Source organism: Danio rerio, chromosome 10 (genome assembly GCF_052040795.2).
Source record: "Danio rerio strain M-AB ecotype USA chromosome 10, GRCz13ab, whole genome shotgun sequence".
NCBI lineage: Eukaryota > Metazoa > Chordata > Actinopteri > Cypriniformes > Danionidae > Danio > Danio rerio.
Window position 1 is genome coordinate 42,151,691 of NC_141030.1, and position 18,310 is coordinate 42,170,000.

At 38.3% G+C, this 18,310-nt stretch overlaps 1 long non-coding RNA gene across 4 annotated transcripts in view; it reads right to left on the reverse strand.

Annotated features, from left to right (window-relative positions):
• Window positions 1-18,310, reverse strand: part of LOC141376441 (uncharacterized) — a 107,489-nt gene that overhangs the window by 53,240 nt on the left and 35,939 nt on the right. The gene's annotated exons all lie outside the window — the stretch shown is intronic.

The following is an 18,310-nucleotide window of genomic DNA, read 5'->3' on the forward strand; positions in this document are numbered from 1 at the left end:
GAGTTCAAAACTCTTTTTTTAAATGAGTAGAATTAACTTTCAGTCAATTAGTTAGCTACACTCTGTCACCGGCTCAGTCCCAGCATATCCCTTCACCAACCAGCAGAGGTCCTCATCTCCTGAATATTAACCACATGCCTGGCACTGATTACGCTGTACCTGATTAGTATTAGCAGGACGCTGAAATACAAGCTCAGTTCTAGGACTAGGTTCGAAGTCTTGTTTTGCTGCCAAACATTTGAGCGTTTTCTACACCGTCTGATTGCCTCTCTGTTACTGACTGCCTGCCTGCCCGTTTACTGGTCGTTTGCTGCCTGCCCTGACCAACGCCTGTACCATCGTTCCTGACTGTAAGCTGCCTGCCCTGACCAAAGCCCGTCTCACCGTTTCTGACCGTAAGCTGCCTGCCCTGACCAAAGCCCGTATTGCCGTTCTTGAGTTTATGCTATTTCAGTGAACAGCGTCTGGCCTCTGCCTTGCTGTGTCTTAATAAAAGCTCGCAAATGGATCCACGTTCCTCAGAGTCATCATTACATACTCATTTCATTTGATAACGTGGACAGTTTTTAGTCCCTTTCACACATACAGACCTTTCTGGAAAATCACCAGCAAGACCGTATGTGTGAACAGGCTCTTTTTGAAAATACCAGTAAATTCATTCTGGCTATTTTTACGGAAAGAGAAGTTGTAAAATTGCCGGCAATTTGCCGGAATGCCGCGCTGTGCTAACGCAGAAGGAAGATTGCCGGAAAGAGCACTTGCATGTTTAGAACGTGCTGACGTGAGACGTCTGCTTTAGCCAATCAGAACAGTCAGACTCATTCACAACCGTGCGGTTTATGAGAATAAAAGCCTTTGAATATTTTTCCAGACACATTTAGCTGCTAAATGTTAGTCAGATAACGTTTATATGTTCCTTCCTAATGTCAACTTTGTAAATATTTATCGATAAGATGCTTATGATAAGCCGTTGTTTGTTTACCTTTAAGCTCTGCTTCCTTCAGTTGCTTGACACGTCGCATATGCCTGTGAAGCAGCCCGTGAGCGCCAGCACACAAACATATTGGGCTCTATTTTGACGGTCCATGCGCAGAGTGCAAAACGCAGGGCGCAAACGCTTTCAGGGCATGTCAGAACGCATTTTTGCTAATTTACGGACGGGAAAATCTGCTTTGCGCCGTGGCGCATGGGATAAAAGGGTTGAGTTTATTTTCTTAATGAGTTATAGGTCTGTTTTGAGAATAAACCAATTAGAGTCTCATCTCCAATTCCCTTTAAGAGCAAGCTGTGTCGCGCCAAGAGCGCATTCGCTATTTACAGGACGCAAAGTAAGTCTAAGTGGCAAAAATGAGAATTTCACAAGCAAACAGTTAACATTTTTTTAACAGAAAACAGTTAAACAGAGAATCTACTGCATGAGAATGAGAGATAATGGATCACTTTCACTTTCGCTCTTGGATAGGGAAACCTTTACGCACAGACATCAATTAGTCTATAAATAATTAATTTCGTTTGTTAAGCGCAAATATTTGTTTCAAAACTATTTCTAAATTCAGTTCTAATTTCCAGCAAACGAATAAATGAACAATAATTACCAAGTGTGGTCAAAATACTGAGTTATTTCCAAATACACCTGCCATGCCCCATATGGTCTAAAACCTGACAGGTGGGCAAATCTAAGCTTGTTTTTAATAAAACAAATATAAATATTTATATAACAAATAATACTGCTAATAATAATAACATTATACAAAAGCAAATTGTTATGAATGAACTGAAAAAGCCTCCCGAGATGAAGACAAAGCAGTAATTTTTCATATTTATGTAGACTAGAAAATAATATGTTTTGTAATATTTTAATCCTTTATATTTATATCCTATATCTATTCTTATTATATCCTATATATATCCTTAATATTTAAATTTTTCATATGTAAAGATATTTGCCTATTGCTCTCTTGTGCGTATTAAGCAATGCGTAAGCGAGGCGCAACTCTGCGCCGCAGTTTAGACCGGGTTAGTTTTGGTCTAATGAAAAATCTATTATAGTTTCTCTAAATAGCAACGCGCCTCAGAACGCCTTCCTTTTTAGACCAGAACGCCTATGGGCCCACAAATGAGCGCTAATGCATTTGATATTTAAACAGCGTAGCGCAACGCCTCAAAACGACTCTTGCGCCAAGCTGAAACTACCAAAAGACTATTGCGCCGCGTCTTGCGCCACACTACGCCGGGTGTATGATAGGGCCCATTATGTACATCTCGAAATGCAAAAGTGTTCCTCTAAATTTTATCTAAGTTGATCACAATATTTCTCCATCCACAGAATTTGTGATGTGGTCAAATATTTACAAATACAAACCCAGCCATTTAGAGGTCATTTCTGGTTAATGATGTCAGAATTTATCACTATTTTGGAATGGATGTGTGAATGAAAAAATCCCGTGACATCCTCGTCTGTGTTAACAGTACTTTTTTTAATCTACTGGTAAAGTCGTTCCGGAAATTTTCCGGATATTCACCGGTATCACTGTGTGAAAGGGGCTTATGAATAGCCTACTAGTCCACCATCTTGAACCATCAACACTGGCTACCAATAATCCACCTGAACAAATAAAACTCAAGCTATGTAAATCAGGCCTACTCTCTATTTCCTCCAGAATAAATATGTACAACCCAAGCATTCCCCGGAGACTCCAAAAGCAGGCATCAAAGACTTGCAAACCTCATTCTCACATTGATCAAGTGTAAGTGTGCTCTCGTTATGACAGACTTCTCGCGAGCATCTCAGTCCCACATAGAGATGAGAAAGAGTCTTTTGTCCCCCTTGAGGAATCAACAACACTGACACGACGAACAAACACAAGCAAAACTAATAACTCGAGAATCAGCGCTGAATTCCCACACTGCTAAGACCCTTTTCCGCCGGCTTTCCAGATACTACAGAAGAATGAGTCCGTGTTGACCAGAAAACAGGTTTAACAGTCAATCCCATTAAAGTATACATGGAGACAATTGCAGGCGGCCGTAGAGAAATCACAAGTACCAGCACCATAATGCACACGCTGGGAATTAAGACTGTGGAGCGTATTGTGGCTTTTTGCTGAGGGTTTGTATATTCTGTTCCCCTCTGACGAATGAGTCTTAATTTCAGCCCAGCTTCACGACTGTTTAGATGTTCCCGCATCTGGGGAAATGTTCTCCTTATTACATTCTGTTACAATAGCTCCCCTGCTGAGACTTTTTAGTTTCACAGCAATATTCACTCATTCTCTGTTTGCTTTAAAGGTTGAAGTTTTTTGAATTGTGATATTGTTTCCTAACCTCTAAGCATATATATTCCAACCAAAAATCACACAATCAAAATGTAGGAAAATTATACTATTTAAATGTGTCATTGGTAATAAATACTGATTTGATTAACTGTTAGCATTTAATTACACATTATACATACACATATATATATATATACACATACACATATACATATACACACACACACACACACACACACACACACACACACACACATATATATATATATATATATACACAACAGTTCTGTGTGGTTCTTGAATCTGATTGGCTGATAGCCGTGATATATTTAAGTAATATCAGCACCCGTAAAGCCTCTTTACCCTTTGTGTATTACTCCGCCCACATACAACCAGCAAAAAGCAGACACTGCAGATCTAAAGTTTAAAAGATGCTTGCTCATCTGTTTAACTGTCAGCTTATGATTTGAATCCAAGGCAGTGCGATATGGCTGTATTTCGGCACTGGTGGGAGGCGTGCCTCTGCTACTCGCCCAGCCATATCTCACTGCTACTCATGTGATTTGGCTTATATATATATATATATATATATATATATATATATATATATATATATATATATATATATATATATATATATAATACGACTCCAAAAGCAGGAATCAAAGACTTGCAAACCTCATTCTCACATTGATCAAGTGTAAGTGAGCTCTCGTTATGACAGACTTCTCGCGGTCATGACAGTCCCACGTAGAGATGAGAAAGAGTCTTTTGTCCTGCTACTTTTGTCACTGCTACTCATGTGATATATATACACACACACACACACACACACACACACACACACACACACAACCAAAGATTGTATTATTAATGTTCTATTACACAATTGAACTTATACATACTATTCAGTGCCCTGCTGAAAAATCCAGCTTAAACCAGCCTAAGCTGGTTGGCTGGTTTTAGCTGGTCGACCAGGCTGGTTTTAGAGGGGTTTTGGCCACTTCCAGGCTGGTTTCCTGCCATTTCCAGCCTGGTCTTAGCTGGTCAGGCAGGGAGATGACCAGCTAAAACCAGCTTGACCAGCCTAGCCAAGCTGGGAGTCCAGCCAAAACCAGCTATATCCAGCTTAAACCAGGCTGGTCAAGCTGGTTTTAGCTGGATTTGGCTGGTCATTTTCCAGCCTGACCAGCTAAGACCAGGCTGGAAATGGCTGGAAACCTGCCTGGAAGTGGCCAAAACACCTCTAAAACCAGCCTGGTCTACCAGCTAAAACCAGCCAACCAGCTTAGGCTGGTTTAAGCTGGATTTTTCAGCAGGGTGTGTAGTTACAACAGTATTACAGAAGTAAATACTATTTACCAGTGTGTGCATACACTGTAATTACATACTACTTACCATGTAAGGTATAAGCGACAATATAAAGTGGGACTGTACTAAATTAAAAGTAATTTATTTGGTACTTTCCTACTGCTCGTTAACTCAAATTTATAATCTGCCAATCACATGGCAGCAAGGCATTTAGGCATGCAGACAGTCATGTTGTCCCAACACAAATCGTGTAAAACGTAACAAATTGGATTGAACATGAAACAAATAAGTTTACAAAAAAAATCTCAATAAAGGTGTTGTTTCTGCTCATTTTAAATAAACAGTTTGTTTGCAAATCGTTTGAGTAAACTCTACACTATGATCAACTATTTACTTAATGCTCCAGCCTAAAATAAAGAGAAATAATAAACTTCTGAACGTGTGCTAACTAAGTCTTTAAAACCCACACCCAGAGAGAGAGATGCCCGAGGCCTCACACAGACACTCGCTTGTAAAAAAAAGAAAGAAACAACAGGCCAAAATAGCCCAATTAAAAGCGAACAAGCATCGCAAGTGCTTTGTCATCATTAAACGGGAACAGTTTTACGGTGCTTGCGTGGCCCCTCTGGAATTAGCCTTACTGTCAGCAGCCCTGCTGGGAATGAAAGGGCAGCTCACGGCTCAGGGTCAGCAGAGATCAGGGGTCGCTAAGGGGTCAGAGAGAAACCTGTGGACATGCACAGACACGCATGCTGGAGCTGTGAGCCTACACCACCTTCACTTATTAATGCGCCATAAAAACAACAAAAACAGCACGTGAAATGGAGTGTGAAATGGTAAACGGGTTGTGGTTTTGTCTTTGTCTTGATTGGAGGGGTGAATGTGGGCCTGAGGCCAGACGCTGTTGACTGACATTTGGGTGTAGAGTGACGTTTGTGTCGGCCCCTGTGGCAGAGTCAGCGCCGCGACCGCAACTGTCTGATGCACGTCACACACTCTCGCAGGCCGTCCTGAGACACACACCGCTCTCTGAGAGACACGCATGAGGACTACATGACCTCCAATGAAGCTGAAGACTCCATTGGGCTGTATGATATATAGTTTCAGCATCAGTGTGTGCAGAATACACACTCAAAGAATACACACTGCTTGTTCAAACTACTTATTTAAAAGGAGTTGAACCAACACAACCTTAAAGGTTTTTGGGTGGACAACTTAATTGTGTTACGCTCAATCCACTTCATTCATTCATTCATTCATTCATTTAGCTTAGTCTCCATTTCAGAGGTTGCCACAGCAGAATGTACCGCCAACTATTCCAGCATATGTTTTATCCAGCGGATGCCCTTCCAGCTGTAACCCAGTACTGGAAAACAGCCATACACTCTCACATTCACACACATACACTACGGTCAATTTAGTCTTTGGACTACCCATGCCAACAAGTGGAGAACATGCCAACTCCACACAGAAATGCCAACTGGCAGGCAGTGGCAGTGGCAGTTCTAGCTTAAATGGCACCCTGGGCGAATCACCCCGTATAAACGCCCCACAAATCCCCAAAACTGGAGTGATATGCTTAAAACCACTTTTACAAGTTTTGTAAACTTGCAAAACTCACTGCTTGTCAACATTTTGTTTCATAAAAGTAACAAAAAAGGCCTTTACTCCGGTTTTACATTGCATGAGCGGCGTATATTTTATCGGCGTGCATGTAAACAAGAGCAGGAGCAGCAAGTAAGGCACGCTGGAATGGTTTTCTGTGCGCATGTGTCAGTTTGCTTTCAACAGCGGTTTGGTTGTACACAGAAATAAACAAACTTGTGTGTGCAAATGATGCCAAATGTGAATGGCCCCTAACGTCTTTATTCTGGTATTACCATCCTAAAATTTTTTCAAACTTTTTTTTTTTTTTTTTTTTTTTTTTGCTCCATCTCCATGTGCAAGATGCCGCCCTGGGCGATTGCCCATATTGCCTATAGCTAAATCCACCACTGCTGGCAGGGACTCAAACCAGCCACCTTCTTGCATTGAGGCACTGTGCTAACCACTGAACCACCCAATTACTTTTCCTATTTGTCAATATTTATATACTATATGGCCAATCATATATATATATATATATATATATATATATATATATATATATATATATATATATATATATATATGTGTGTGTGTGTGTGTGTGTGTGTGTGTGTATATATATAGCCAATCAGAGTGCTCTCTTTAGCCGATGACTGATGTCGATTCTACATGCTGGTGTGTCCCAGCTTTAATAAACTAGTACCACACACAGGAGGACAAATGCCTGAAAAAAATGTCTTTAAATACAACATGTAAACAGGTTTGCAAGTTTATAATTGACTTCAATCTGTTGAATTATAATGGGAAAAAAAGTACTGTTCCTGAAATCTGATTTATGTAACTAACACACTAGATATCAATCTAGGCTCATTCTGAATATGTACCCTTGTATACATTTCTGGAGAGCGCCAAAGCTCTCAGGAGTTACGTTTTTTGCCGTTTTTGCTTTCGCAAATCCACCGGAGGCTGCTGTGTGTGCGTTTTCAGATCTGAAATTTCCAACTGGCCAAACCCCCAACCCACCCCTTTCTGTAAACCCAACCAACAGTGTTTTAAAAGAGCACCAACTGACCCGATCACCCCCTTCCCTAAACCCAGTATTGTCAAAAGCAATCTAGGCAAAGTCCTCGGGGCTGCCTGATTTTTACCACATTTTTTGATTTTACCACATTCTCACCCTGTTATTTACTTGTTTATTTAATTTTTTGCCTTTTGTTTTTGTCTTACCCGGTTTCTAGAACTGTTTTCCGCCAGACTCAGACCCCGTCGTCACGGTCAACTACGCTCTGCGTCTCAAATCCTCGGACATCCACGGCAAGCCACTGGACAAACTGGTAACATCGGAAAAGCCGGCCACACGGAGGTAAGTGGTCCGCTGGTAAGCACAAAACCCACCGCCCCATAGCGTTCGCTTTTAAGACGAAATGCAGCCATACATACCTCTGGCTACATAATTTGTGATCTCCAGAAATGTATATAGGGGCACATTTTCAGCATAAGTCTATGTTGCTAGATACTATTAAATACAAATATTTACATAAGAATCCACCATCCAATATGCAGAACGACTGAAAGTTTATATTATCCTTGAGTTTTATGAAGAACTGAATCTGGTGAGCCTCGGCAAGAGCTTGGTTTAAGTGCAGGGAGAATCATCATGGGATTAATTCGCCTGTGCTGATAAAAGCCAATCTTGACATTGACGGCAACATTTTAAGTCAGTCCGTCTTTTGAAGAACTTAACATTCCAGATAAAGAGCAGCGATGACGATAACAATATTCAGTGTGATGTGCTGCAAGACTAATAACACACACAGCTAATAAAGGCCATGGAGGTCAACCTGCTCTCATACCCTAGCGGGACGAGAAGGGGCACGAGGTTACCTGGTGCAGGGGCAAACTGTTTCACTTTTTGACTAAAGGGCGTCAAACATTCAGCAGGTCAGAAAGGAGGTCAAAAGTCGTGACCTCTAGGTTCAGATTCCAAGCACAGAGGGGTTCAAAGGTCAGCGCAGGCATGTGAGGAGCCCGGGGGAGTGACGTCCCGTTCACCTCACAGGGTAAAAAGCCTCAATACACTCTAAATCTTCCCCTCCGCCAGAAATGAACTCCGCGTGATGCCCTTGAGGTGATAGATGGTGTTGTTCCTCAAAAATATTGGTGATGGATTGATGTTTTTTCTTTCTCTCCCGCAGTCCGGCTCGCGAACGACAGCTCAAATCATTCCCGGCCATGAATCTTTTTGACACCAGCGCAGATCAAACTGCAGCCTGCATCTCCTCCTGAAAGCATTTCTGCTCCATCAGGATCCAGCCAGACTGCGTCATCCTTCATCACAGAGACTAAACACTGCCAAAGCACCTCCCAAGCCATACATTATGTGTGACGGGGTAAAAGAAAAAGCGCTGTAAACATTGGTCAAGACCGTGGACTGGCTTAAATCATGTTACTTTTTTTAAATCGTGTGCATCAGTTTTACTTTCTACATATGCTAAAAAAACCTTTAGGGTAAAAGAACATTTGCGAACACTTCAAAAGTTTTGCTGCTTGTTCAAACAACTTATTTAAAACAAGCTAAAAACAAAAACAACTTAATTGTTTTATGTTGAATCCACTTAAATTTGTAATAACAATTAAAGGTGCAGTATGTGATTGTCTTCAGAAACAGTTTTTGTTGTGCTGGTTAAAAGTCTCTTCACATTTCAATAGTAATGACCAAAGTAAGTGATCTAAATGTGTTTTTATATTTTAGGTAAGGCTAAAAACGAAAAAATATTTTATTCAATAAATACTGTCGGGCCGATTATTCCTATAATTCTGCTAAGTAGCCCAAACTGTCTGTCAACAAATGTAGATTTGAACAACTGTTCACACAGATCCGTCAATGCATGTGCACGCGGGCCTCGGTCAGATGGACATGAGTGAGAGCGGTAAAAACAAAATCCTGAATCAATATTGGAGTTAGTTTTGCATGCTGGAGGAAAGACGACACCATGGCTGAAGTGTTTATTTTAGACAGGTAATGTTGTTTTAAAACTATTTTAGTCACAAAGCTGATGTAGATTTTGTTGTTTTACGAATGGGTTAAACACACAGAAGTGTTGTTCAGCTACTTAAATCTTCCTGTGAATTGATGCGACTATTTTCAGTTTCATAAAGGGCCTTATACAGCATCGATAGTCGATTTTTATTTAGTTTAACAACAAAACTTCAGTAGATAGCATTATTCCGCCTAGCTGCTGTCCTGAGGTGTAGTTGGTTTTATATTCACATTGGTTCATTTTTTAACAATGACAGCCTGTGACGCGCTCTCTATGTTGTTTACCGCTACTCTGAATATTCAGTTTGATACAGCATGTAAGTATGGTTTAGTAATAAGTGTAATTCCTGCACGCCGCTGGTCAACCACTAAGGCCTCATTCACAGCATCACACTTGACAGAAGGAGAGTCTGAAGTTGGGACTGACGCGATTGTCATAGCAGCGTCAGCCAATGAAATTAGCCCGGAATAGGCCACTGTCTGAGCTGGTGTTTTAGCATAAAGCGATCTGATTGGCTGACGCTTCCGTCGGCTCTTGAAAAGTTGAGCAAGTCCCAACTTTTGCTGCGAGCACACCTCTGAAGCAGCAACAACGGATCCACAATGCAGTTCATCAATGCCTGACGTCACCCATTCAAAGTGAATGGGAAGCGTTAAAGCTGATGCCTCGTGTGAATGGGGCGTAAGCATACAGTAGCCGCTTTATGACATAGTGTGTGAGAGTAAGACCAATGATCCTTGCATGCCATAAATATTGCACATTACGACAAGATTGCTTGCTTCACAACTGAAAATGTGCAAGATATATTACAGCTTTTTATTCAGAACTGTAGTATTATAAAGTAATGTAAAGTTTTCAAACTAGCAAATGATTGCGTTTGAAAGATATTATGGTAACCGGTTAGTATACAGGCAGATCACCTACTGCACCTTTAACTTAATTGATTTGTGTTGGGATAACATGATTGAATTGCGTGAAACCCAACTTTTTTTTTTTTTTTTTTTTTTTACAGTGAACTTAAGAAAAAAGTTGGAAAAAAACCTTACATGTATTACATGTCTAAAAATTTATTCTCTCACTCATTCACTCACTATCCTTCGGTTTAGTCCCTGATTTATCAGAGGCCGCCACAGCGGAATGAACTGCCAATCACTCAGGCATTTGTTTAACAGAGCGGATGCCCTTCCAGCCGCAACCCAGCACTACACACTTTCATTCATACACACACATACACAGCTGCCAATTTAGTTTTACTTTCTCAAAACTGTACAGACAATAAACCTGACACATCTTGCATAAGCAAAAACTTTTCAAAACAGTTTTTGCCGAGTAACTGAGCACACAAACATAAAATAATTAGCCATATAGATGCCACACCACACTACAAAGTTCACACAGATGTGAATTAAAACTCTTGTGTGACTTTTGCTTGTTCAGAGTTCATAAAGGAGTGCACTTCGCACAGATATTCATCCATTCATTTTCCTTGGGCTTAGTTCCTATATTAAATAGGGGTCGCCACAGAGAAATTAACTTTTCAAGTATATGTTTTACACATCGGTTGATGCCCTTCCAGCTGCAACCCAGTACTGGGAAACATCCATTTTCTCATCATTCACTCTTATGAACTACGGCCAATTTAGTTTTTTTAATTCACTTATAGCCCATGTAACTGGACTGTAGGGGAAACCAGAGCACCCGGAGGAAACTCACACCAACACGTGGAGAACATGCAAACTCCACACAGAAATGCCAACTGGTGTAGCTGGAACTCAAACCAGTCACCTTCTTGCTGTGAGGCGACAGTGCTAACCACTTCAATAGTCTACAGAACAAACCATTGCGATACAATAACTTGCCCTAACCTGCCTAGTTAACCTAATTAACCCAGTTAAGCCTTTAAATGTCACTAAACTGAATACCAGTCTCTTGAAAAATATCTATAAAATATTATGTACTGTCATCATGACAAAAAAAATCAGTTATTAGAAATGAGTTATTAAAACTATTATGTTTAGACATGTGCTGAATAAATCTTTTCTCTGTTAAACAGAAATTGGGGGAAAAAAATAAACAGGGGGGCTAATAATTCCGACTTACACACACACACACACACACACACACACACACACACACACACACACAAACACACACACGCACACACACACACAGAAATAATAAAATGGAAAATGTATATATAACAAATTATATATAAATACATATATGTAAATATATTTCTTAGTATATTTTTGTATTTTATGTACAGCGTGTGTGTATTTTTATACATATACACAGTACACACGTATAAAATATATCAATACAAACTTTTGCCCTGGATTAATCGGGTTTAATCTTTTGATAGCATTAAAATTGTATATCTAAATATAAACAAACATTTTCTCAAATATATGCAGCCATGTGTGTATTTATATATATGGATATTAAATATACACATTACACACACGCACACACACACACACACACACACACACACACACACACACACACACACACACACACACACACACACACAAATGTAACTCAAAACAAAAGTTTATTTTGCAATTAATGCAATTAATCAATCACGATTATGCTTAGCCCTGGGCTAAATATAAGACAATTATGACGTAACACAACTTTGTTTCACTGGTTTAACACAAATAGTTTACAAAATTTTAAAGATTAAGAAAACTGTGGTTCAAAGGAATCCATCACTACCATTCACAATCAGTGTCCTAAGAGATCAACATTAACCATATATCTAATAGATCATCTGTAATTTTGAAAATATACCTTCTCTTTATCATCATCATCATCATCATCATCAGAGAGAAAGAGAGGGAGAGAGAATCTGACTCAAACAAGCTTCTTCTCGGTTCAGATTCGAGTCAAGGCTGGAGTTAATGTGAAAAGCTAAGGCCAGACAGAGCAATTTACGAATTTTGAACAAGGGCAGACAAAATCAATGCCACGGCGGCTCTGCCCATCATCTGTGCCTCAGAGACACATGTCTGGCTGAATATATCAAACTCCAGAGCTTCAATCCTTTCCTTCACCAGTTTGCCTTCTGATTTCAGCAGCTCACAGGTGAGAGTGAGAAAGATGCACAAAACTATTAAATATTAAACCGATATCACTCTGTTATCCTATGTAATTACGGTTAAAAACTAATTGCATTAACATATAGCAAAATATTCGTAAATGGAGCATGATTTGACTCACATTTGAAAGCTTGATGACTGAGGTTGATGTGCATGGTAAAACTGAAGTTAAAGCAACAGCGCCATCATGTGGGGAAGGGAAATTACTTACCGGCCATTTCCGGAATAAATAAAAATATATGCACATGTTCGTCAAATGTTTGTTTCCTAAATAGTTTCCGTCACACTTAACTTTGTCGGCTATTTAACTGAGGGACATTAGTAAGTTGTGTTTATAATAAAAACAAATTAATTCATTAAATTATGGTTTAGCTACTGTTTGCGTAAGTGCTTTGGATGAAAGCGTCTGCTAAATCAGGGCTTCTCAAACTTTTTCAGTGGAAGGCCCCTTTGTGTAGTGCGAATCCTTTTGGGGCCTCCCCCAAAAAATAAAAACTGAGTAAATTACTCCTCTAATTAACAACTTTACCTAAAACATTTTAAATTGTTTTCATGCTCACATTGCTTTCACATATTTCACACTGCTTCTGTGATTTGGGTTTAAAAACAAGGCCTGCATTTTTGTTTAATATTTGAAGTGATCAAAACCGTCTTGCTGACAAATAGTAAAAAAAATTAAAGCACAAATTAAATTTAAATAGATCCTTATAGAGGCTTTGAATATGTCATCAAATTGTTTTTGTTCTGAAATGATTTTCTGGTTACTATTGATGATTGATGTTAAAGTTATCTTTTGTAGATCGGGTAAAATAAATGTTGGCAGCTATCTCTCTGCAACTCTAAAATGGTCACCCACCGAAGCTAAGCAGGGCTGCGCCTGGTCAGTACATGGGTTCCCACATGGGAAATCTAGGTTGCTGCCGAAAGTGGTGTTAGTGATGCCAAAAGGGGACTGGGCCCTAACGTCCCAGTATATTGATCAGGCATGTGATCAGCCAAAGACAAAAAAGAAGGAAGACAAGACCCCCCCCCCCCCTCAAAATACATAAATTAATTGTAAAATATATTTTTTTTATAAATTTGTGGTATCATCTAAACTTGTGACACTTTCAGGTATTTCGGGTACTGAGGTGCCCGGCTGTGAATTAATGAAGACAAAAGGACAGATGACTTGCAGATAATAATACACACTAAAAACGTTGAGTTATTTATTTAACCCAATGGTTGAGTTAAACATTGGTGCTTTGTTGGGTTATTTTTAACCTTTATAAGGTTATTTATTAATAACTCAACCAGATGGGTTAAATATTTGATGCTTTGTTGGGTTATTTATAAAATTTTTGGTTATTTTTATTATAAGTCAACCAGTTGGGTTAAAATGTAGAATTTCAACAGTCAACAGATTTAACTGACACAGAACAGCTGTATTAATATGCGTGTAATTTTGTTTTTGCGTTATAAAATTCAAGCTTTAGCGCAATAATATAGTTTTTTTTTTTAAATTAAATTACCTCTCCATGTCGCGTTTTTTATATACATTTCACCAACACTCTTAATTGTTGATGATACAAACATGCACTTCATAGCCAATGTATATTAAATGGAAAACGCTCAGGTCTTCATCTTTAGTTTTTTTTTTTTTTTTTAAATGAAACACATATTTAGGATATCCGGCCGTCATTCTCACCTTTAGGACACAGCGGAGACATTTATTTATTCAATTATAAAATGAATAGTAGTAATTGTAATACCAGCATGAAAAAAAAATACTTTTAATCAAAATAACCCAATGCATTGGGATAAATTTTCACAATATATTTTTCTTTGTTTAAAAAGTTTTATTGTTTTTACTTTGTTTGGAATAAAGCAGTGTTTATTTGTTTATTTTTTTTTTTAAATAGGGTCAATATTATTAGACCCCTTAAGAAAATTTTTTGATTGACTACAAAAAAATTACACAGTTCTCCAATGACTTCCTAATGACTCAAAGATGATTCCTTGGATTTACTTTTTTTTTTTTTAAGTTAAGTGATTGTAAACTATTTATTTGGGCTAAATTTAAACAAACAAATAAAGCTGAACAATACTAAATTTAATTTGTTTAAAATTCCACCCAAATAGTTTGCAATAAATTTGCAGAACCAGTTTTTTTCTCTCAAAGGAACCCAACACATAACCACTTAGTAGTTACATCCTAGTTAAGACTTTATTTAAGACTTTAAGCTGTAGGCTATAGCAAAATAATTAGAAAAAATATGCTGTTATATGGCAAAGACAAAAAGAAACAAATTATTAGAAACTTGTTAAACTATTTAAAGATGTGCTGAAAAAAACTTTCCGTTTAGCAACACATGAGAAACAATTTTTACAAGAATTTAAATTTGACAGGAGGGCTAATCATTTTGACTAAAACTTTACAGTATACTATATTCTACGATTTTACATGCGTAAAATTTATTTAGCGTTAAAATTTCCAGAAGGGGGCGCTAAACCGATGAAGAATGAAAAGAAACCGTCAACACCAGTCAAACACTCACTCGATCTGGAAAGAAAAGGCTTTTGATGACCACAAACACCTCTGACCTTGTTCACAGTTCACACTAACTCATGCAGGAAACTCACTGTTCACTTGAGTGACTCTGGCCACTGGATTTTCTCACGTTTTCCAGCACACTTTCTGTATGAAAAGTATTCATCCATATAGGTTATAATCTGTATACACACACAACCTGCATGTGTAGGTTGTATACTGTATACACCAGGCCCGGATTAAGAACTCAGGGGCCCCTGGGCACATTATCTTGAAAGGCCCCCTACCTAGCCGCACCCCTATAGTTAAATTTAAAAAATAAGAATAATATAATAATTTTTAAATAAAATGAATCTATAATTTGTTGCCCACATATTTAAATAAATGATATATAGTACATATGCATTTATAGTCTACAAAGATTTAAATTATTTTTCAAAGCATTAAATAAAAAAAATTAAACTATGTATGTATGTATATATATATATATATATATATATATATATATATATATATATATATATATATATATTTTTTTTTTTTTTAAGGGTATTTTAATGTAATTTATTTTAATGCTTTTACAAACTTATAAAGCATATTATTGCCATGGCATATAACGCACAATGCTTCTCCAATCCAGTTCTATGAATCTGAGTTCTATGAATCTGAGTCTTTCATAATACAAACACTGATTAACTGTCTCTCTCCTCCTCTCCCTGTATTTTCTCTACTCTTCTCGTGATGAAGACTTGATTATAAACCTAAAAGTATCCGAAATTACAGACACTATACCTCTTCTCTCCCGTCTCTCTCCTCTTCTGGGCCTTTCTCTCTCTCTCTCTCCCTCTCTCTCTCTCCTTTTCTGTCTGTCTCTCACACGATGAATCCAGTCCGCGCTGCGCTGCCGTTAGCCTACTCCGCCTGGTTAATGCTAGCTACTAATCATTTAAGGTTACCATAACGTCTTCTTCTGTACCCTCATTCTCCTGATCATAGGTCTTCTTAAAGATGATGTGTATGGAAAATGCCTCAATAAAAATGCCTCCTCTCCTCTTTCTGTCGCGTTTGCTAAATCCACTTGTCCACTCATTTTTGATCTATGACAGATATAACGTTACACCAAAGTCCGCTCAGTTTAGTGCGGGTTATTACAAAACTGACGTTTCCGCACTTGACCAATTACAGCATTCTGTTTAGTTAAAAAAAGAAAGGCAATATAAATATAATAATAATATTAATATGTGATCGCGATTTTTTTGCTCAGAGGAAATAGTTGTCTGAGCAATATAGTTTTTGAAGAGAGGGAGGCGCAGCAGGCGCCTATAATAAGGCTAAACATTATTAAATACCCACGAGACACTTGTGACTTTATATCACATTTGCATTATTTAAAAAAAATGTTTCTTAAAAATTAATATATTTCCAATCTGATATGTAATGGGGAGGAAAAAAAAGTAGCACGAGTTCAGCTGATGATGGATTCGAACCGATGTTATGATTAATCGCGTCAAAAGTAAATGTTGTGCGCCATACAAGGTGCGCCTCTGCAGCTGAATTAATTCACCTCTCTTTACTCATGTTGTCTCTATCAATCAGGCATCGATGGGCGTAAACCCTGAATAGCTTCGTCCAACTAGATGCGCTATTTGCAATTAGCCTAAAAAGACACTCCAAAATTGTCTTTTTTTTTCTCCCCCCTCGCAGGGGCCCCTAGTGCACACGGGCCCCTGGGCCTGTGCCCATAAGGCCCATTGGTTAATCCGGCCCTGGTATACACATATAACCTGCATGTAATATTTGTTCTCTCAATCTATGTCTGAAGTGACCGAGCACCCTTGAAGCTTCTAGGAAGAGCACAAGAAAAGCACTTAAGTCCACAGTCAGAAATAAAGCTGATGGACAGTGAGAGTCTCACATCACATTAAGACCCGCACAAACAGGCTAAGGAGCAGCTTCTTCCCCAGAGCTGTAGCCTGTGCCACCCCTCCTCTTCGTACACATTAACAGTCACCCCCCCCCCCCCCCGCCCCCCTCCCTCACTCCCTATCTTCCTGATGTTCTGCTGCTAATGCACAAAGACACTTTATGGATTTTCATGTTTGCACTCATTTGCCACAATGTAAAGACTGTGACTTATTACATTTAGTATTTTTTATCTTACATCTTATATTTTAGTATTATGTCTATTGTTTGTTTTATGTGACTTATTACATTTAGTATATTTTATCTTGCATCTTATATTTTAGTATTATGTCTATTGTTTGTTTTCTCTCTTTTTATATTGCTGCTGGTCTCTGTGAGTTACCAAACAAATTTCGTTGTATAACTACAATGACAATAAAAGTTCTTCTTTACTTTACTTTACTTTACTTTACTTTACTTTACTTTACTTTACTTTACTTTACTTTACTTTACTTTACAACAACAGGCGCCAAAGGAAATCAGGTGCCATAGTATTAACAACACCTTTAGAACTTGCTTTCTATCTCTCTTTTTCCATCCATCCATCCATTCATCCATCCATCCATCCATCCATCCATCCATCCATCCATCCATCCATCCATCCATCCATCCATCCATCCATCCATCCATCCATCCATCCATCCATCCATCCATCCATCCATCCATCCAAGTTTACTATAGTACTTTTAAGTTATTCAAAGTACAGAGTAAAAAGAAACATGATTGATGAATTAGGCTTATTATACTTGAACTATTATTAAAAATACAAATATATTACACTTACAGTTCTTCTCGGCTGCTTTGGTGCATTTCTCAGATCAGAATTGAAATTCTCAAAGCTACCTCTTCAATCTTCACAACGTTGTGTGACTTTACATGTCTTTACATGCAAAATTCTTGAACAAGTTGTCATAATATTTTGTCCTAAAGCATTCTTCTATATATTTCCGCTAGACTTTTTGAGTGGTAAATTGCTCCTATTAGTGAGTCTTGACTTTCTCTAATGAAGGTGCACCTTATGAACAATCAAGCGTATTAATACACTGCCTGACACTGCCTGTCTTGTTGGCTATTCCAAGTGTTAGGAACAGCAAATAATAAGTTGACTTCTAGTCGATCATTCGGTATTAGAAGTGGCTTATTTGAAGGGCAAAGGCCTCTAGATTACGCTTATTTTACCATAATAAAATATGATCATGCCTTGATTTTAATTATTTAATTAGGACAGTAAGGTCTGACTTTGCTAAGACAAAAGTCTTGTCACTTAACAGAAATAATTTACAGTGTAGAATATAAAGTCATGCTGCAGTAGAAAAAGAATCAATATTGTGTTTGACTCCCATGAGCTTAGAGGACTGCATCCATACATCTCTGCAATGACTCAAATCACTTATTAATAAAGTCATCTGGAATGACAAAGCATTCTTGCAGGACTCCCAGAGTTCATCAAGATCCTTTGGCTTCATCTTCAATGCCTCCTCCATCTAACTCCAGACATGCTCA